This window comes from Nothobranchius furzeri, chromosome 4 (genome assembly GCF_043380555.1).
Source record: "Nothobranchius furzeri strain GRZ-AD chromosome 4, NfurGRZ-RIMD1, whole genome shotgun sequence".
NCBI lineage: Eukaryota > Metazoa > Chordata > Actinopteri > Cyprinodontiformes > Nothobranchiidae > Nothobranchius > Nothobranchius furzeri.
In genome coordinates, this window is record NC_091744.1 from 52,390,217 (window position 1) to 52,395,216 (window position 5,000).

A 5,000-nucleotide genomic window follows, 5' to 3' on the forward strand; every position below is an offset into this window, starting at 1 on the left:
TAAGCTTTTGCTTCTTGTTAGACGTGATGACCGGGAGACCTGAGGGGCTGAGATAACGCCTCTAGATCATGTTTGGCTGCACAAGAAAAACATTCGTGAACTTCCTGATTTTTATTAAGTGGCCTTCGTTTGGCCACTTGTGTTGCTTTTCAAGACTTCACTGCTAAGTTGTGCTAAAGCATGGACACTCAAGTGCACGTCTTCCCCTTCCCTCATTATCTTTTCTACCCAACTTCCTGCATGGACTGTTAGGGAAGGCTTCTCTGTCTCTGGAGAAGTGCTGACATCCCTGGCACAGCATGGCATGTCAGCCTGTTACTGTTTGAAAACAAGACACAGAGAAAGAACGACGTTAGATTCCTGAGCAGTGATGTCATCTGAGCCAAGCTATCAAATACTATTGTTTTCTTTAGTGTGCTGAGCAGTGATGTAGAAACATGTATGATAGAGTTAACATGAATGTAAAAGGATGCCAAGGCAGCAAGAGAAATAGATGGCCCTGACCCATAGAAAGGGTTTGGTTGGGGGCTGAAGGTATGGTTTTCTTTCAAACTTTCATGCAATTGGAAAGTGCTAGGACCAATCAGAACAACCTAAAACATGATGTATTCATCCCTACAGAAATAAGTCAGAAGAAGAAGAAGAAAATACATTCCTTATTCCATGTGAGCACTTTGAGATTGTTATTTTTCAATTCAATTCAACTCAAGTTTATTTATATAGCACCAAATCATGACAAGAGTTGTGTTTCTTGTCATGTGCTGGGGTGAGTACTGCTCTCATTTTCCCATCTTTGAGTTGTGTGTTTCAGGAGAGGGAGGCTCCAGCTGCAGCTGATTTGCAATCAGCGGGTCTGGCTACAAAAGAAGGATGGAGAACACTCCTCGATGCCGGATGATCACTACAGCTTGGTAGTTTCCTGCTGTCTGTGACTCTTGGATTTTGTGCTCTAGTGTTTCTAGGATTTTTTGTGAACCTTTGGATCTTTTCCCTCTGCTTACCCGTTACCAGGTTTTGGAACATTTTTGGACTTATGTGACTTATGTGATTACCTCTCTAGTTTTCTGCGACTCCTCTGGATTACATCTTTGGATTTCTGCGAATCCGCAGGATTACTCACCTGTGCCCCATCTGGACACAGCTCTCACCGTTCTCTATTCCTCCTGGCCGGCCCACTCTCCTGCTCTCCTCTCGCTCCCTCTCCTGGACACCCCACTTGGATTCACCCCGACACCCAACCTACCCTCCCTCATTCCTACGCTCCCCTACTCCCAGTAAGTCTATTCTCTGCACCCACCAAGTTTAGACTTACCTTCCTGGACTCACCTATATCTGCTCTCCCCTCCTCAGACGCTGCACTCCCGTTCTCGATCTCCACTGGGATTTTCCAGTGCACCTTCAGTTCCCATTTTAAAATAAACATTCTTTTTTTACCATAAGATGTGATTCTGCATGTCTTGGGTTAAACGCATTCCCCAACCATGTCATTTCTATGGCTACATTGCAATTTCTTAGTATATATTTTATTTGGTGAGAGATGAACGTTAATGTATTTATCCTAGTGAACCTATAAGTAAACGGGTAAACTAGCAGTAGCACATTCAATGTCAAAGAGAGTAAAAAGTTATTATCAGGAGAGGGAGAATGTTTAAGTGGTTAGCAGCAGTGTGCTAGACGATGGCCCCCTCCATGTGGCCACCACAGCTCAGCAGAACATCATCCTAGCTTCTTCTGGGGAGAAAACACTTACAGAGAAAGTAAAGTTAACAGCTGAAGTAGCAGGAAATAATACAGTTAAAGAGCAGATTGTAGAAGAAAGTAGTCGAGTGTGAAAAGTGGTCAGTGTATCCTCCAGCAGTCTAAGCCTATAGCAGCATAACTACAGAGATAACTCTGGATAACCTAGCCTTTTTAGATGGAGGCATGTTGGAGGCAGGGCAAGGGAGAGCTGTCTTTACCGACTGTACACTCCACCTCCCTCTACTCTCCTACTTGTCCAGATTTAGGCTAACATCATATTTTAACCATAGGCCCTATCAAATAAAAAGTCAAGTCAAGTCAACTTTATTTATATAGCACTTTATAACAGCATAAAAGCTGACCAAAGTGCTTAACAAGACAAAAAGAACTAGCCTGGCAAGCCAGACTAAATCAAGAATTTGGTCTAGTTCACTAGGCTAAAAAAGAACAGAAGTTCCCTAAAAATTCTAAAAACAAGATAAAAAGTTCATCACAAGGTTAAAAACATGATAAAACAAACATGTTTTAAGCCTAGTCTTAAAAGTAGACAAGGTGTCTGCCTCACGGACTAAAGCTGGGAGCTGGTTCCACAGGAGAGGAGCCTGATAACTAAAAGATCTGCCTCTCATCCTAATTTTAGATATTCTGGGAACCACCAGTAAACCTGCCGTCTGAGAGCGAAGTGCTCGGTTAGGAACGTATAGAACAATCAGATCACTGATCTATGATGGAGCTTGATTATTAAGAGCTTTATATGTGAGAAGAAGGATTTTAAAATCTATTCTGAATTTAACAGGTAGCCAATGTAGGGAAGCTAAGACAGGAGAGATAATCTCTCTTTTTAATTCTCATCAGAACTCTAGCTGCAGCATTTTGGACAAGCTGAAGACTTTTAACTACATTCTGTGGACTTCCTGAGAGTAATGAATTACAGTAATCCAGTCTTGATGTAATAAATGCATGAAGTAGTTTTTCAGCATCACTCCTGGAAAGGATGCTTCTAATCTTAGCAATATTCTGAAGGTGGAAAAAGGAAATCCTACAAACTTGTGAAACCTGGGATTTGAATGACATGTCCTGGTCAAAGATAACACCAAGGTTCCTTACTTTGTTCTCGGAGACTATTATAATTCTGTTCAGGTCAGGTGACTGACTAAAGGGCATTACAAAAGAAATGTTTTTATTATTATTATTATTATTATTATTATTATTATTATTATTATTATTATTATTATTATTATTATTATTATTATCATCATCATCATCTTTATTCTAAATGAAGGACTTAAATACCCCTATCTGCTCACATCTCAAAGTTTATGCCAAAGCACTTTTAAACACGCGTCGTTGCTGAGCTGATGCCATCTTTTCAACTCTGGTGCTCCCAACATCTCTCTACAAACAGAGAGCTGTGACTGGACTGACCTCAAACTGTTTGGTCCAATGATATACCTGCTAAGGTGACCATGTGGTATCTAGACCAACCAACCTTCCTTTAATAACACCAATGGTATTAGATCTCTGATCTGGTGAAGAAATAGATGGAACATAAACAAGTTTCTTGCAAATCACACACATGTGTATATGCCACCAGAAAGCTTTTTTTTTTGCAAAGTGCACTTTATGTTGACCTCTGACTCATGAACATTACTTTGATTTTGTTCTTTGAATTCAACAAATATAATTTTACTCAATTACTATTAGATTACGTGGCTTTATCTTGGTGTGATTGTTTTGGTGTTATTCATGCTCCGTGCTTAATTAGAGTAGCTTTATTTGAGGAATTCTTATCTACATACATCCCTGTTTTGTTTTGTAGTTATTGTTTACTTTCAAAGGACTTCCTCCCTTCAGCCCAATCAGTGATTAGCCCTCATTTATCCACGGTTCTACTTGTACTCCTTCAGTTTTGTTGATCACACCCAAGATTATTATAAAGACATTCAACGCTGAAGCCCTGAGAATTACTTCAGGCAGACCAAGACACCCCCAAACCAAACCACTCAGAGTTTTTAATCAGTCGTGAACATTTCTGATCTTGACCTTAAAATACTGTTGACATTTAAAATCTGTCTGCTGGGAGCTATTTAAAAACTGGCAAAAACAAGCTTTTGGTTCCATGAGAAAAGTTTAATGCTGAGACACTTTCTAAAAGAGGATGAACTCTTTTAAACATGTTCAGACAGAAGTCTGTAGAAATGTGTTCTAATGAGTGTTACCTCTGGGGCCTGATATTAACTGTCTTCATTAATACAATGCAGCGTGTGGATACTTGTCACCTAAACCACAGATGAGGAACTCGGATAGCAAACACTCTGAGCTGAAAATCCCCAATTGCAAAGAAAATAGATGAACTTACACTAAATTGACAAGACTCCAGGGTTCCACTGGATCCCACAAGAAATCTATTCTTAGCTTGGTTTGGGGAAAAAGATACTGGTGGGATTAAATGAGGTATGATTAGAGATTAAAGATATTTACACTGAGAATGGTTTCTATCGCTAAAGCAGAGTACAGTGTCAGAGTCCGTGTGTAGCATGTCTGCTGGAGTTAATTTATCCATGACAAAGGCACAAGGAATGTTCTCCATAAATGGAGCTGCTTTTTATAAAATTTAAGTTAGCTGTGGTTTCAGAGCTGCAAGTGAAGACGGAAGGACTGAGTTGAGTTTAGGAGAGAGATTATGCAGCGTTGATCTGTCCGAGGGCCCAGGGCTCTCATCTATCGGAGATGCACCACTAAAGCCGGGTGGACGCTCGTAGCGTTCAACTGCAGCTCAAACTAAGCGACTTCCCTGAAGAGCAAATCTCACGAGTCATGTGCTCACACTGTACGACCATGTTCTCAGATGCGACCAGACTGCTCACATTGTACGTCTGGTAGCAACACATCGGACCGAAGACACTTATGTGTTGTTATTGATGTCTGTTGTCCTTCGGGAGTGCTGTAGGAGGAGGACAGGGATTTGTCAGGGTTGGATCAGGGACACGAAAGAAAGAAATTGTTTTTGACAATTGGAAACTGCTCTTTGAGTATCAGTAAATTAAATTTTCTTGAGGCTCACAATGGCCCAGGAGCCCTAATTAATGGGGCGTGGATGAGCAAGTGTTTGGCTGTACTCCACTGGACCAGTGTGTGTGTGTGTGTGTGTGTGTGTGTGTGTGTGTGTGTGTGTGTGTGTGTGTGTGTGTGTGTGTGTGTGTGTGTGTGTGTGTGTGTGTGTGTGTGTGTGTGTGTGTGTGTCTGCCATTCATTCAAAG